Source organism: Euprymna scolopes, chromosome 30, assembly GCF_053919585.1.
Source record: "Euprymna scolopes isolate OS-2025 chromosome 30, ASM5391958v1, whole genome shotgun sequence".
Taxonomy (NCBI): domain Eukaryota; kingdom Metazoa; phylum Mollusca; class Cephalopoda; order Sepiida; family Sepiolidae; genus Euprymna; species Euprymna scolopes.
Window position 1 is genome coordinate 8,260,537 of NC_136511.1, and position 18,518 is coordinate 8,279,054.

General features: G+C 32.7%; 1 protein-coding gene across 3 annotated transcripts in view; it reads right to left on the reverse strand.

Annotated features, from left to right (window-relative positions):
* LOC145254646 (protocadherin Fat 4-like) overlaps nucleotides 1–18,518 on the reverse strand; it is a 1,852,201-nt gene that overhangs the window by 1,172,068 nt on the left and 661,615 nt on the right. For all 3 annotated transcript variants that reach the window (XM_080113277.1, XM_080113278.1, XM_080113279.1), the window contains exon 3: nucleotides 16,035–16,059. The gene's annotated coding sequence lies outside the window, so the exon portion shown is untranslated. The remainder of the gene's footprint in view (nucleotides 1–16,034; nucleotides 16,060–18,518) is intronic.

Genomic DNA, 18,518 nt, shown 5'->3' on the forward strand with positions numbered 1-18,518 from the left:
TTTTTTTAATAAAAAAAAAATAACCAATTTGGAATCGGAAACAGACAGCTATATTTTTTTGTTGTTTAAAAATTTTTGGAGAGGAAACTATTTTAATGATTTTTGACTGATAAAAAGCGACTATAAAGGGAGGTAATTCGTTTCTCGTTAATTAATGTTTGAGATGATGACATTTTGTGTGACACCAGACGTCAGACAACTAAATTAATAATTTAATAAACTAATATATAAAGAGATGTGGCTATATAAGAAAATAAAGTTTGAAATTAATAATGTTTAATATAAGTTATAAAAGAACAGATGTCAATTAACTTGCACATTTTTTTTAATTAAAAAAAAAAAAAATCTATGATAAAAAATATTACAATCTTTCCAACATGATTTTTGTTGTTTAAAATTTTTTGGAGAGGAAACTGTTTTATTGATTTTTAACTGATAAAAAGCGACTATAAAGGGGGATAATTCATTTCTCATTAATTAATGCTGGCGATGATGATCTTTTGTGTGACACCGTACGCCGGACAAGTAAATTAATATTTAGATATGAGATTATTTCAAAAATCATAAATGGGTACTTGTAGAGTTTAATAAAGACATTAAAAAATGAAAGTATCGAAATAAGTTTATATTGCACGTATCCTTATGGAACGAAGTTTTCCGAAAAAATTCATGTAATTCATCAAGTAGTTTTTATTTTACAGCGAAAAAACAATTTGTTATGGTACCGAGCAAAAGGTTCGATTTTTAGGAAGAAAAGCTCGTAATTAAGATGTGGAGGGAGTCTTGGCGCTTTAACTGGAGTTATCTCCCCGTGGCGTGTTCAACAAATTTCATAATGGCTGACTTCAACGAGCTCTCATAAAAATGTGTTTTCTGCTGTAAAATAAAAACTACTCGATCAAATTAAATGAAATTTTTTTTCAGAGATCTTCAGTCCAAAACGGATATGTACAATATAACCTTTTTTTCCATATTTTCATTTTTGAATGTCTTGATTAAACTGTACAAGTACCCATAGATGTCTATAGATTTTTATGTGGCCAAACCAATAAGATTGTATACTAGGATAGATTATTTGATAACATTCAGCTCTGAGTGGCATCCTTTCTGAAGGTTGAATGTTCATTCCTCAGTGCGGGTGATGTCAAAAATACAAATGTGAATTATTTTAAACTTCTACCCGGTCATGGCTGACGAGAACATTCCAACCCAGTGAATTAAATAAAAATGGACCGTTTGAAATCACAAAGAATAAACATATGAATTACTTCAGATTTCTACTTTGGTCATGGCTGCTGAAACGGGAGCATGTTACTGCTGTAGATTTAAACAGAAACATTCATTTTGAACGCGCCCCTGTTATATCAAAGAACCTACTGCTGCTTTTATACGTCGGGCTTTTCAGCTTGTGTGGTAATAAAACTTCTCAAATGCACTTGTAATGTTAGGAATTTATTCATATTAGACTTGAAGGCAACCATGTTAAAGTCAGCTGGAAAGCAGACAAACGGTATTGAGTTCCACAGACGGACAGCTCTAGGAATGAAACTCTGCTCGGAGGATTTTCGTTCAGTTTTGGGCACAGATAGAGAGTGAGAAACGGCTGCGTAAGATGTTAACTTGGGTTCAAAATCGCCCGTTCTTTCTTTCATTGAATTATTTTAATTATCGATTATCGATACTTATTGAATACATTCCAATACAAACCCTATTTAAGAACACTGCCAGGCACATAAAGTACCTTCGTGTGAAATTTCATAAAAATTAGTCCAGCCGTTTTGGAGTCTATAGGGAACTCTCTCTCTCTCTCTCTCTCTCTCTCTCTCTCTCTCTCTCTCTCTCTCACACACACACACACACACAGACAAAGTTCCATTTATATAACAGTAAATAAACAGATAGATCAGGATATTTCTACTTGGTCATGTCTGATGAAACGATAGCATGCTACTGTTGCAGGTTAAATAAAAGGGCTCTATTCAAAATTATATGCAGATTTCTCTAGTTTGAAAGAAAGATTCCCGTGTTCGATATTTGAAGAAGGTATGAGGTTCCATTGACCGAAACGTTGTGAAAATAACACTCGATATGAGAACAGTAGTCCGACTAATCCAAATAGCACATAATTCTATACGATTGAAACTGATTGGAGATTCTGTTCATAATTAGATTTTTATGCACCTCGAGAATTCCATTGCTCCAATGCGATAGCATTATTGTTACCGACCTGAAAACATGAATGGAAATCCAATGTGGAAAACTATGCTGAGTTGAATTAAAGGCTGATTGATTGATTGTTGCCAACGTTGCCATTGGTAACAGTGGTGATTTGGGACATTTTAGAAAGATTTTGATTTTCGTCCACAGAGAAATCGTCTGCTGAAAAAAAAAAATCAGATACAAATGAATAAATTCTTATTTTAAAAATTTACTAAATTTTGAATATATTGTATTTTAAATAAATTTTTTAAATAAATTCTTATTTAAAAAATTTACTAAATTTTGAATATATTGTATATATATATATATATATATATATATATATATATATATATATATATATATATATATATATTGTATATATATTGATAGTATATAAATTGTTGCCAACGTTGCCATTGGTAACAGTGGTGATTTGGGACATTTTAGAAAGATTTTGCTTTTCGTCCACAGAGAAATCGTCTGCTGAAAAAAAAAAAAAAAAAAAAAAATCAGATACAAATGAATAAATTCTTATTTTTAAAAAAAATGTATAGATTTCTATTAAAAAAAAAAATCAGTAAATTTATGTATTTATTCCTAATCTAGAACTATATTTTTATATTTTTATATGAATTCTAACTACAAAATCCATTCTGATGCTTCTAGATCAGGCTGAAGATACTGGCCTTCTTTTTTTTTTTTTAAACCAAATATGAAGAGTATTCAGGGGCGGTCACTCGCATAGATTAACATGGTGAAGTAAAAGAACGGTTTAGAAATGTATTCGACACAAACATTGGATTGACATATTTGGATTTATGTGGATTTCCTACGCAGTAGAACATTTTCCTTAATTAAAATGTGCAGAGCATCTTTCTTTCATTCTCACACACAATGAGTTGGAATTCCAACGTTGACATTTCTTACAAATATAAGGAACAGCAATGAAAGCAAAAATAGTCCACCCAATTATGCCAATATACGGGAGTAGTTCCAAAAGTAAAGCCTCCTATTTTTGTTAAACCCAGAAATTTGAAGAGCTACAAAGAAGGGAGTGGTACAATTAAAACGAGACACTTTTTGTGCTGCAGAATTTATTTTTCTACATAGTCACTACCATTGTCACCGCATTTTTGCCGGGAATTCACTGACGAATCTCTGCTTCTGACGCACGTCCATGACAGGGGTTGCTTTTTTAGAGGCTCACGCCATCAATATATACAACAGTGAATGTTTCATGCCATGAAGTTCAGTTATCATAACATTTTTATACACCAAACCTACAGATAACCACAGATATCTAGATTTCAGTAGCAATCTGTGATGATGATGAGGCAGAGAGACAGGGGGATAACCAGAAACCACTAGCATTTGCTTGATGCAAGGAAACGGTGTCTGCAGGTGAATCTGGAACTGTTTGATTTAGAGGCGAGAGTCATGATTATGCAATTTAACTATTACAATCAACTTGAGATCCACAGGGCAATATAGAAAATACCAAAACCAAATAGATACAAAAATTGCAAACAGGTTAACACTAATGGATTTAATTTATATATATATATATATATATATATATATATATATATATATATATATATATATGTGTGTATATATGTACAATAAGAGGGGAGGGGCGAATGAACTGGAATTGGATGACCTCGTCCTTTTCCTTTCGCTAAACTAGCGTTAGATGTTTCCGGGCCTTACCCAAAAACTCTATCAGGCAACCAATACATGGTGACTTTTATAGATATGTACAGTGGTTGGCCGGAGGCTTTTGCGGTTCCGAATAAGAAAGCAGAAACAGTGGTGCATCTATTGATTGACGAGATTTTTCCCAGATTCGGGGCACCACTGCAGCTTTTAACGGATAATGGGCCGGAGAACATAAATAAAATAATGAAAAAGGCATTAGAGGTCCTCAACGTGCATCATGTGACCACATCGTTCTATCACCCCCAGAGTAACGGCAAAGTTGAAAGGTTCCATATAACAATGCATGACGTCCTAGCGAAGAAAATAGGGGACAATGAACAGTCGTAGGATATATACATGAATCAGATGTTAGCGGCTGTCAGGTTCCATGTAAGCGAAACGACGAAATTTTCACCCTATTATTTACTCTACAATAGAGATGTTGTTCTGCCGTTGGACAATATTCTAAGACCCCGTACTATGGGGATGAAAATCATGAAATCGCTCTACAGGAAATGCATCGAACCTTCACTTTAGTAAGGAGTAATATAAAAAATGGTAGGAAAAAAATGATAGATAGATCTAAGAAGAAAACAAAAGCCGTCGAATTTAAGGTTGGTGATTTGGTGTATTATAAAAACCACCAAAAGCGAGGAAAACTAGATGTACGATGGAAACCGTACTACGTAGTGATAGAAAAGACTGGGCCGGTTTCATATAGGATTAAGGATCAATTAACGGGCTCTGTAACGAAGGCGCATGCAGAACATCTCAGAGCAGCGTCTATCGAGGAGTGGGAGATTCCCACTACAGAGAAGCCGTTAAGAAAAGCTGCATTGTCTGTTCCAAAGGAAGCTAGTGATTCAGACAGCGAATCAGCCACAGACGGAGCTGATTATGCAATGCAGAAGAGTCGTCATCAAAAAGAGGGTTCGGATGAGGAATCTGACGTACCGTTGATGGAACGAAAGATCGTGACACGGAGCATGACGGCGGGACGTGAAACCAATATAGATGAAATCAGCTGCCCGTATCCGTCGTATGCAGTGCACGAGAGTAGAAATAGGGACCAACCTCTCGTAAATAGAGTTAGTACGAGGTTTGGTAGCGGGGAGGAAGAACAGGAGAGAGGGAATTGTTTAGGATGGGTTAGAAAAATACTCTGTTTGTAAATAGATTAAAGCAACTATGCATGGGGAGCAGAAGGAAATGCAGGTATTTGTAAAGAGTTACGAGTCTGGCCTACAGAGAGGTAAATTAAGTAAACTGGGAACACCGTCCTATTGAATAAAAAAAAAAAAAGATCCCTTATCTCCATGGTTAAAGCAACTGACGTCTTAGGGAAAGATAGAGCTGCTTCTCATTTCAAAAAAGTAATTGGAATGTAAAGTTAAAACTTATGTAATTTGAGCAGAAGCAAGCATAGTCTATCGGACGTCGGCTGCCTCAATGTCAATTTTTAAAATTGGGGTGAAAATACCACCTTTGTTATTTGAAATGAAACAAAAACATACATTGAGAGAGACCCCGAGAAAAGAAATGAAAAAAAAATGTGTGTGTGTGTATGTGTGTGTGCGTAATAATGGATTTGTTTTAATAATATTAAATTATGTCCACAAAGAAGAAAATATATATATAGAAAAATAAATAACTCAAATGCATTAACGATAGTGGACAAGAAAAAAAAATGATTTATTGTAGAACAGAAAAAGACGTCATTGAAAAAAGAACAATAAATATAAAAAAAAGAGAAATATGCATGCAATCTAGAATAAAAAAAAAATTATTATATATATATATATAAAATCTTTTTTTGGTGGTATTGGAGGAGTGTACAATAAGAGGGGAGGGGCGAATGAACTGGAATTGGATGACCTCGTCCTATGATGCAAGTCGGTTTATGGGTCAGACGTTGAATGGAGCAAAGTTCGGATGAACTTAAACCCTGACCGACAAAAATGAAACCCGGGAATAAGATGACGTAATTCGGCCGCAAGTAAGGCCAAATGCAAACATCAACAGGGTCAGAATGTGGGTCGATTACGTAAATTGATTAACGGTAAAATTCATAAAAAGCGATCATAGATCATAGTCAAGGCAGTCAGAGAGAGTGACAGCAGAGAAGGACAGACGACGCTCAACTGCCTGTCACGGTCGCAACCACACCCTCCCCGCCACACTCTCTTCCACCGCCGTATGATGTGTATATGTTGTTATTAAATAAATCAAATTGTTTTATAACAAAGCGTCTCGTTATTCATAGATAAATGAACAGCGGTCATTCCATTCACTAGACGAGTTACAACAACATATGCATATATGCACAAACGAACTATCTCTCTATCTATCGAGATATTCAAAAATCTCTGATAGCTAGAATATAGATTGTGCTAACAAAATAGACGTCACGGCCATATCACCCAGTATATAACATACATATATATATATATATATATATATATATATATATATATATATATATATATATATATATATATATATGTATATATATGTGTATATATGTATATGTATCTAGGTATATATTATGTATACACACATACACACATATATATATATATATATATACACGCGCGCACGCGCGTGCAAGGCGAGTTCCGGGAAAACATGATTTTAAGGAAAGCAAATATCTGCAAATATTTCAACAAAAATTTGATAATGTACGTAAAAACATTTATATGCCATTATCCAATATTTAGAAGCGAAAAATTATGTTTGACAAATGATGGCCATTTTCACGAGCGCAAATTTGGAGCCGTGTTCTAAAGTTAGCCCCCGCGTTCACCGTTTCCTGTATCTCGCCATATATATATATATATATATATATATATATATATATATATATATATATATATATATATATATATATAGTGCACCATTTTGTTGAAAATTCAAAGACTCACGTTTTCTTTTTTATAACGTTCGTTTATTTCCTTGATTTTTCCATTACAGCTGTTTCATTAATAGGTTAGCAATTTTACGATTTATGTTTCCGTAAAAATATCCTGTCCCCATCAACTTCTTATATATATATTTGTAGTCATCGACATACAGTCCTGTTTTGTGTATCACAACTCATCAGTGCCGCTTGACTAGCACCACTCCCAAGTCAAGGATTGGACCTAGAACCGTCGTGTTCATAGTCGCGAGTTCTCCCACTCGTCCATAGAAGCGATGCCCGCAAATAACCCGCCCGAATGTCTATTTAAAAAAACATCCGTCCACCACTTTTACAGTGCTCAAACCGCCTGTTTGTAAACAAACAAACAAAATATAGTTGAACCCCGGTATACGGCATTCAAAAGTAGGAATGAAGTACAGTGTTTACCACACATGTATATAATACACATGTATATAATCAAATAACATTATAAATAACACAATAAGGCGGGGGAAAATACCGTAATCAGGAGCCGGAAAAACATTGTATTTCACATTGTTACCTGAAAAAAACGTATCCTAGGGCCATCGTATCCCGGTGTTCTACAGAATATATATATACTTTCTATTTGTTTTACATAAGCATTAATATATTGCTACACATTCATGAGCATGTTTCGGTCAGTCAGTTACAAGTAACTAGAGAACTCTTCAGGCGATATTGTTTATACAAAAGTGAAGTCCGTTTCATTACGGCTTATAAATGCTTATGTAAAACAAATAAAAATTATATCTTGCTCAACTTCGGTATTCGTCACTCTTATTGAGCTTGTTAAAACTTTGTTGGTTGCTTCTCATTTGGAAAATATTAATCTGGAATTCATATATATATATATATATATATATATATATATATAGCCAGTAGAGTTTAGTTTCCTAGAAGTACATCCAATGAAACAACATGTGTCTACCAAAATAGTGCTCAATGAGTGAACAGAGCAGGTATATTAATTTTATTTATACAAACATTAATGGCTACATATGTGCATACATGTTTCTGTAATCACCCACGTTGGGGGATTACGTCTTCAGGCCAAGAATTACCGTCAAAAGACTTTCGACGGTAATTCTTGGAAGACATAATTCCTGAAGACGTAATCCCCCAACGTGGGTGATTACAGAAACATGTATGCACATACGTAGCCATTAATGTTTGTATAAATAAAATTAATATATATATATATATATATATATATATATATATCTTCCTTCAGTCTTGACAAACTATAGATACCGACGGAAACTGTGCCTGCACGTGGAATTTTTGTGGCAAGAGTTGCACAATCACCACCCACACTGCTCCTGAGTCGATATTGTAAAATACCAGTGGCAAGTGAAGGTTCAGAATGACTGAAAACAATTCCGAGATAAGCAGAGAGCCTAGAATTCCTAAATGGTCATCATCTGGTACTAGCCAATATTACTTAAATTTGGTGATCTGATGAGAACCAGTATGCCAAGGTGATTATGCCGGATATATATATATATATATATATATATATATATATATATGTATATATATATATATATATATGTATATATATATATATATATGTATATATATATATGTATATATATATATATATATGTATATATATATATATATATATATATATATATATATATGTATATATATATATGTATATATATATATATATATATGTATATATATATATATATATATATATATATATATATATATATATATATAGTCATCCACATACAGTAATGTTTCGCTGTTTCACAGCTCATCAAGCAACTACCTCAAGTCTCTGTTCTTCAGATGCTACACTTCAATTTCTTGTTCTCTGTTAGTGGAGGAGTGGTGGTCCTTCACGACTGAGACAAATTTTTATTTTTTGTTCCTTTTCTCAACATTAAAAAACGACCCTGGTGTCTAACTCTGTCCTGTGGGGAGGCATTGTAAATAGGAACTACCTCAAGTCAGGATCAAAACCTGATCACCCGAACGACAGTCGGAGCGTCTAACCATTGCGCTATATGGTTGCTGCTATGCGGGCAGTGAATTAATAATGTTTTGACATTGTCCAAAGTACCTAAGCTCAATTTTTTTACACAAAGAGTATTGCTTCATACGCTAATGGTAATTTGTACATCACTTCCCAAACGCTCAACCTAAGTGGTGACCACCATGTAAAAAAAAAAAAGAAAAAAGATAGGGAGCATTATAGGCATCCACATACAGTACTGTTTCACTGTTTCAGAGCTCATCAGCACGGCTAGACAAGCAACTACCTCAAGTCAAGGTCGAAACCCGATCGCCCAAACGATAGTTGGAGCTTCTAACCATTTCGCTGTATGGCTGCTGCTATGCGGGCAGTGAATTAACATATATATATATATATATATATATATATATATATATATATTATATGTATATTGAATAAATGACAAAAACCTATATTCCAAAATTCATGATGTTGACCATCTTATCATTTATTCCTTTAATTTAGTTGACATTTACAATTCTTGACAGTATCTGTTTCGTAGTGCAAAACCAACCACTTAATTATTATATCTGTGAATATATTAGGCCCTTAACTCAACAGAAGAAATCAATCCATCAAAAGGAAATAAAGTGTGATATGATTAAAATCCAAAAATTGGAAGAGAAGCTGCAAATACCTTTAATATGTTTCCATTACGCCATTTTAAATTCACATATATATATATATATGTATATATGTATACACACATACATATATACATACATATACACATATATATATATATATGTATACACACATACATCTATACATATAGACATATATATATGTATACACACATACATATATACATACATATACACATATATGCACACACACAATATATACATTCATACACATACATATATATATATATATATATATATGCTCACTATTCACATACATATTAGCTTCAAAACAACTTTTCAAAAACAGTGGCTCATTTTCCTGATATTTTAATTGTGCCATGGTTTGTTTGTTTAATCCTAGAAATTTTAATTTAATTTTAGTCAAAATTCCAAATCGCAATCCTTAAAAAGTATTTTGATGAACCGAATTTTCACTGTCCACTATTCGTCTTAGTGGCGTTAGACCGAAGGAGTGTTGTGATTTCCAATCTCTCTTCATTGTATTTTAAAATCATCTTTGAAAGTTTAAATAAATCATATTAAATTTTTTATTATTATTATTAGGGCTGTGACAACAGCATATTCCTTTCATTGTTTTGACTCTCGAGTATATATCCGACACAGTTAGACAAGGTTAATTAACCGAGAACCACATCAGGCTATATAAAAACATATAAGATATTAACGGATATATACTCAAGAGTAAAAATAATGAAAAGAATATGGTGTTGTCACAGCCCTTATTATTATTATTATTATTATTTAGTTAAGTTACTTCCAGTTGAGACAAACGCGTCCATGTTTCTAACTTAGCTTCTTGTCAGCATCATATGTTCACAGAACCAAGTATATTGATGGCAAACGAACATAAGAGACGTTGTGAGCCTGCCTCTGTTTTATCGTTAATTTCATGGCAAGTGCTCGTCTGAGCTCCAATCTATGGTCCCCCTCTTGTCCAACATTCACGAGAAACACTTGTTTGGTTGAAACCACTATCTATAATTTCTTCCACTCTTTATCTGTGTCTAAACCTAAACGTAGATTACATGAACAAGGCTTTTTTTCTTAGAAATGCACACTTGGGGAACTCTCTTCCGTTTACCTGCTTTCCAGCTGACTACAATATGGGCGTCTCCAAGTCCAATGTAAACAAGTTTTTGATGAGCCGTTCCTCTAAAATAATCCATTTTACCAAATTTACACTTCTAACGATTACTATGATATTGTCCTTTTGATCATTGTACACTCTTTTATCCTTATCCTTGAGTGGCCTCTGGGCTTTGATAAGTGGTGATTCCCTTGTAAAAAAAAAAAACAAAATACAAAAAAAGCAAGAAGGACTGTGTCCGAGTTAAAAGAAAGGAAATCAATAGAAAGTTCTATGATGTTCTCGTGTCAAAAACTTAAAAGTGTCCTCAGATTGAACATTAGAAGTCTTCAGTGAAGCAGTCGCAGCCTGGGGGGAACTCAGTGGGCAGAGAATGAGAGGACGGGGGTCCGTCTTCTTTGGTGGTTTGAGCTCCTCTACTGGCTGCCGGCTAATTCCTGACAGGAGTAATTAGTTCCTTAAGGGACATATAGGATTAATGCACCCTAATAGCTGATTGGTCAGTGCGTGGCCGCATCAGTCAGTAAAGAGTTATTAATCCCCAAGAGAAAATAGTTTGTTATGGTGACTGTTATAAACTGTGAATAGATTAAAAAATAGTGACAAACAGTCTCGATTCTAAAAATCTTACTGATTGAGACTTTTTGAATAACACGCATGTATAAGGCAAGGTTGATAGAATTCAATAAAAAGAAACCATTTTGACAAAATCACTCGTCAAATAAGTGAAAATCCTTCATCGCAACTCATGAATATTTAATATTCAATTCAGACCAAAAAAAAAAAAATAAATAAATAACTCATGTTTAAACACAACACAATCCAGAGGCAAAACTGGAAAACCGCTAAATTTTTTTTTAAAGAGAAAATTAAAATCCAAAAATTTACATATGATGTTTAATTCATTAGTCGTTCTTTTTTTTTTTTTTTTGAAAAGAAGTTTATTTATTGGTGAAAGAATTCCTGGCAAACTTATAAATGGACACAATAAAAGAATACGGCAAGAATGCAAATCAGAATATTTGAAATAAACAAGAATTCTTATAAAGTATCGAAGAAAATTATTTGCAACCTTAAAAAAAAACTCAACTCAAAACAAAATAAACGTATCTACTTCAATAAATACTCTTACATACTGTGCTATATAACAGGGGATTGTGTAAATCGTGTATATATAACATAGTCTGCTGTGTCTTTACATACATAACAAAACGATCGGTTGTATATGACGTCTCGTTTGTGTTGGGGGTGTTTTACATACCACTGAGCTACTGTTCCAATGACAACAATCAGGGACGTGCAGAGGTGGGAGTGCTAGGGGTGCCCAATAACCTGCCCCTTTTACTCCTGTTTTAAAAGTGCCCTTTTCAGAGGAATGTATCATAGGAGTGTGGCCCACCGAAACACCCTTTTTTCTTCTTTTTTTCTTTTGAACTGCACAAAAAATTCTTCTGCACGTCACTTACTACAATACGCAAATTAACCTAGACACGGCCAAAAAAATGGAAGAAAAACCAAGATGTTTTCTTTTTTCTTTTTTAATAAAAACAAATTAAAATCCATTATTCTTGAGCAACTTCTTTTTCCAAAAAGATAAAAGCCTGAATTTTATCATATGAAAAGCAGGATAATATAAATCTTTTTCTACTATTTTTAAAAGAATTTTAAATTTTAAATTAAAAAAAAAATCAAACAAAAAACAAACACTATTCACCATCATTTTTGTCTCGATGGATAAAACATTTGAATATTTTTTAAAACCAATTAATTTTTTGTGTCTAAATAAGATTTAGGATGATTTGCTCTAAGAATATGCAAAAATTTTATAAATTACAAATACCTGAATTTCAAATAATTCCATCTTTTCTCACAATCTATAGATTTCGTGTAGTGAAATTAAAAAACCCAAAATTTAATGATAGTTTGGAAGAAACTACGGAAACCTTTACAGGACAAAATAAGTTCATGTTGTCCTGTAAATTTCCATGTATATTTAATGTTTGTTTGGACGATTAATTCTTTTTTCAAAGCGACACACACACACACACACACACACACACACACACACACACACACACACACACATATATATAGTAATGTGATTGATGATTCAAAATTCAAATTAGAATTAAAAATTAAAAATCTGTTTCATAAGAAGGAACAACAACAAAGTCAATAATTTGTACGATCGTTTCCGAAACGATGTTTTTATTGTGATAGATATTAAGCCACGGAAATTGCTAGGTTAATTTATGGTGTCTTTTACATATAAAAAAAACCCCACCCAATACTTTTGCTGATGAGGAGGCTTTGTTAAAAAAAAAAAAATATGTCAAAATTATTGCCCGTGACTTAATGTCTATCGCAATAAAAACATCGTTTCCGAAACGATCGTACAAATTATTGACTTTGTTGTTGTTCCTTCTTATGAAACAGATTTTTAATTTTTAATTCTAATTTGAATTTTAAATTGTCAATCACATTACTAAATATTAAAGTAGCTCGAGGATATTTGCCTATCGAGCTTATTATATATCTGAATTACAACGAGCACTGTTCTTTTTTTGTATTTTAATTAAATTAGTTATTTTACTATCACATTAAAATACACTCTGCTCTTTAGACTACTGTTCTAACCCCCTTTAAATGATATATATATATATATATATATATATATATATATATATATATATATATATTGTTTCCTACATAACCCCCGAAGTTAAGCAACGATGAGGCTGGCAAGTATCAGATGGGTGACCATTTTGGGAATGCTAGACGCTGTATGTGTTGAAGACAACTCCTGTATCTAGTATCACGCTTGGTCGTCTTGACTCTGTCTTGCCATCAAGACGAAGTGTTTCTGGACGAGAGAATGTGTTAGATGCAAGTCCCCCCACCCCCACTTTAAACTAAGTCAAGCGCACATAACAGCAAAAAGGAAAAGGGGAGATGTTTGTAAATACGAACAACTGTGTGTAGACCTTTATGGTCAACCATAGGTCAGTAAATATCAAATAACAAATTACCGAAAGGAATTATCGTATTTTTAGCAAAATGCACAGTTATTTATTGATTTTTTTTCTTTTATTTTGTATCGATCCTTCAAGGTATTTCATATTTAATGGTATATTAGCAATATTGGGTTCACTAAAAGAAAATTATTTGTTTATTTTTCAAAGATTTAAAAGTAGTGTTTTTCATAAAAATAATGAAAATATATAATTTTTTTATTTTGCGAATCTGAAAGATAATTATTATTAACATATTCAATGAATTTCACAATTCAAAACACAGAAGATGAAAAATTAAACACATTCAAAATTCAGAGTTTCAACAGTGCATCATTGAAGATCTACTTTGTGGCATTTGAAGATTATATTTCTCAATCAATAGATATTATTTAGTGTCTGGACAATTAATCGGAATCGGGAATCTGTAAACTCAGAACTTTGAGGATATCGGAATTGGTATCAAAATCGGAAAAATTTGAGCTTATATTCCGATGCCAAAAACGATTCCTTTAATTATATATATTTTTTTTATTTGATTTTGTTTTCAAAAAGTATTTCGCTGCCGGCAGTAATATTAAAATAATAAATATTTATTGATTTAAACTTCCAGTAAGATTAAAATCTATAGATCACCCCACCCCCACACTCACAAGCCTATTTTTACGTTTGAGAAAATATATGCGTGTTTAAGATGTCTTTTTACTGTAATTAAGACAAAATAACCACTTTATAGTTATAAAGAATCGGAATCGGTAATTGTATTGGAATCAGGAAAATAGTGGAATCGTCCCATCACTAATATTAATATCATCTAAATAAATAAATGCAGAAATTGGGCCCATTTCTCGTACTTTAATATGCACCATGTCGGGTCACACTCCAAAAGTTGTCATGTTTGGACTTGTGAATCTCTGCTCGACTTGAAGGTTCTTGATAAGATGCAGAAACGTATCTGTATTTTGAATGGCTCCACCATTTCTTCTTCTCTGCACAATCTCTCTCTCTCACAGACATGATGTTGCTATCCTGAGTTTTTTTCTATAAATACTATCATGATATGTGTCCTTCAGAATTGTCTGCTCTATTCCCTGCTTCCTTTGTTCCAGCTCGTTTGACCTGTTTGCCTAACGGTCTCCATCAATTCGTTGTTTTGATACTTCATTGTAATACAGCTTCCTATTCCATTCAAGTACTGCAGGATTGTGGAACTTCCTGCTGACGATTTTCCACCAACTTATAGGCTTGATCTTTTCAATAGACATCGCCTACCTTTGCGAAAATCAGCTTTCGTTCGGGTTAGCTGATCAGAGGAAAAAAAAATTATTGTCTTGTTTTTGGCTTTGCAGAACATGACTGAGTTTTACAAAGGAAAAGGAAAAAACAATAACGTCAATGCTTAGTGCATTAAAGTCAGGAAGCTGACACTTTTAAACAGCCTGATTTCATAGTACCACATGAATTTTATACGCACACATATATATATATATATGTGTGTGTATATATATATATATATATATATATATATATATATATATATATATATATATATATAATAAAAATTACAATAAGTTTACTAAGGTAATCAAAATGGTAAACTTAAAATATATTATAAATATTTAAGAGTCAATATTTACAAGTAAAATAAACTCAGCCAGATGTAAAAGCTCAATAAAACCGAAAAGGAAATAGAGCTTATAATATGAACAAATGATTAATAAAACATGTTAAAAGACATCTTGAAAAAGAGTTAAAAACATATTTAATTTTAAAAAAGGAAGCACAAGATAAGTGGATAGTCCTTAATCCGCGGAGTTTCGAAGAAATACTCTCCTTCTCATCAGAGGGCAGGAATTAGCAAAATGCAGGATCGGAATTTGCATATAAAAGTATTTAATGAAACTACAAGTAAGTCACAGATCTTACTTGGTTAAAAAAAGGGTGAGGTAAGGGGAACAGGAGGCAAAAATTTAAAATTAAATATGTTTTTAACTCTTTTTCAAGATGTCTTTTAACATGTTTTATTAATCATTTGTTCATATATATATATATATATATATATATATATATATATATATATATATCATATATATTGGGTTAGTTTACTAAGTTTTATCTATTTTTCGTATCTATTTAATTGTCAGCATGAATCTTAGCAAGAAAAAAAAAAAAAGAAAAAAAATGCGAGTTTATGGAACTCTTTTCCTGCTGACTATCTTCCTTTCTACGCATAGCCTTGATCTTTTCAAGACTAAGGTTAATAGGTACCTTCTGTCTTTTCGATATTCATCTTTGGTTCTTGTTAGATCCTTGCAAGTGACTTCATGCCTTGTCCGGAACGATTTCCATTTCAAAAATGGTTAAAAAAAAAAAAATAAAATAAAATAAATAATAATAATAATAATAATAAATTTGTACTTACTTGGAAATTTGTCAGAGAGATTCACCTGCAAAAAAAAAAAAAAAAAAAGGCAATGAAGAAAAAGATTAATTATTTGAAATCGATTTAAGTTTGTCAGAATTATTTATATGTAAGAAATAAATTATTGAAACAAACACCAAACATGAAACCCACGTGCCAAAACATTTTTGTTTTATTTTTATTTTAAGCCAACACACACACACACACACACACACACACACACACACACACACACATTTAAACGTGGTATATAAAAAAAGGAGATATATTAAGATAATATATTAAGTCTATTCAAGCCATAGAGGAAATCTATTTCGATCACACAAACAATCTCTGTTGGCTACATAAATTCAGCAGAGGTCAAATAGAAAATCAATTTAGGCCACATATTAAGTCTATTCAGGTCAGACATGAACTCTGTCACGTATGCAATCTATTCAGGCAAAATATAGAGTCTATAAAGATAAAATATGAAATCCATTCTGACCACATGTACAGCATTTAGGCAGCAGATACATCTCGTCCACATTTTTATGCTTGAATCTTTGAGATGAGGATTAATAATTCGTATTATTATTAGAATTATTCTGACGGCTGGTCTCATCTTGTTATTCGTACAACATTTCGATTCTTATTGTAACTTACAATTGCATTTTACTAACTACTTTAACCTTACAAAATAGATAAAATACAATGTCCAAAAAGTAACTAAAGGGTTTTAAACTTAAATAGATTTTTTTTATTTTTGATTACATCTTTCTGTAATTTTAACACAATCTGAGTAAGACATTGGAGAATTCTTTAAACACAAATGCAAAATTCAAACAATCTTTATTTATGAAAAATAATGTCTTTTAAATGTTGTCCATTTTCAGCTTCGTATATTTGTGCTATTTCCAAAACATTATTTCATGCCGGATTTCAGAATCTCTGGATTGCGATTTAACGCCCTTATTTCGTTTCTGACGTTTTCCTTCAATTTTTGCAGGGTTTGGAGTGTCCGAAAAGTCACCGCAAGAATTGAAGGAAAGCATCAGGAACGAAATGAAGGAGTTAAATCGCAATCCAGATATTCTGCAATCTGTCATGAATAATGTTTTGGAAAAAGCACAAATATGCGAAGCTGAAAAGTAGCAATATTTAAAAGACATTATTTTTCTATAAATAAAGATTACTTAAATTTTGCATTTTTAAAAACTTCCCAATGTCTTAGTCAGATTGTGTCAAAATTACAGAAAATATCATAAAAAATAACGAATCTATTTAAGTTCAAAACCCTTCAGTTACTTTCGGACAGTTAGTAAAATTCAGTTGTAAGTTTCACTCTTCTAGACGTTGAAGGTTCAATCCTCAGTGCAGGTGACACTAAAAATACAATTGCGAATTACTTAGGACTTCTACCCAGTCATGGTTGATAAAACGAAGCTTGCTACCCCGGTGGATTAAATAAAGGGTTTCGTTCGAAATTCCATGAAGATTGCCAAGTTCAACAAGATACACATAACATGCAGGTTTTATATCAACTGAAATGTTGGGAAAATAACACTCAAGATGAGAACTAGTTAGAATAATACGAAATAATACACATATTCTTTTTAAAAAGACAAGGTATGAAGCAAAGTAATACATCAAGGGAATATTACGTTAAGATAAAAAAAAAACCCCAAAAAAGCCACTAGCCAATGATAAATATATGATACATAGATTCCGACCAAGAAAACCGCAATTTTTCTCTCTTTGTTACAAACATTGCTCGTGGAATATGAGGACTAAAAGACAAAATAAAGGAATGTATACAGATTACCAAAGTCATGCATACAGCATACCCAGAGAATGTATACAGCCTACCCAGGCCATACATACAGCATAGCCAGGCCGTATATACAGCATAGCCAGGCCATATATACAGCATACGTAGGCCATATATACAGCATACCCAGAGAACATATACAGCTTACCCAGGTCATGCATACAGCTTACCCAGAGAACGCATACAGCCTACCCAGAGAACATATACAGCCTATCCAGAGAACGTATACAGCCTACCCAGAGAACGTATACAGCCTACCCAGAGAACGTATACAGCCTACCCAGAGAATGTATACAGCCTACCCAGAGAACATATACAGCCTATCCAGAGAACGTATACAGCCTACCCAGAGAACGTATACAGCCTACCCAGAGAACGTATACAGCCTACCCAGAGAACGTATACAGCCTACCCAGAGAATGTATACAGCTTACCCAGGCCATATATACAGCCTACTCAAGAGAACATACACAGCTTACCCAGGTCATATATATATTATGTATTCACTGCGGATGGTTGTTCAAAATAAGCTTTCCAATCTATATAATTGTTAATATCTACTTTTGTCACTGGTCCAATATACACACTGACACCGAGTAAAACACAACACAGTTGATCTATAAAATAATGTATTAATTTTATTTCACACCGAAAAATAAGTTTCTGATTATAAG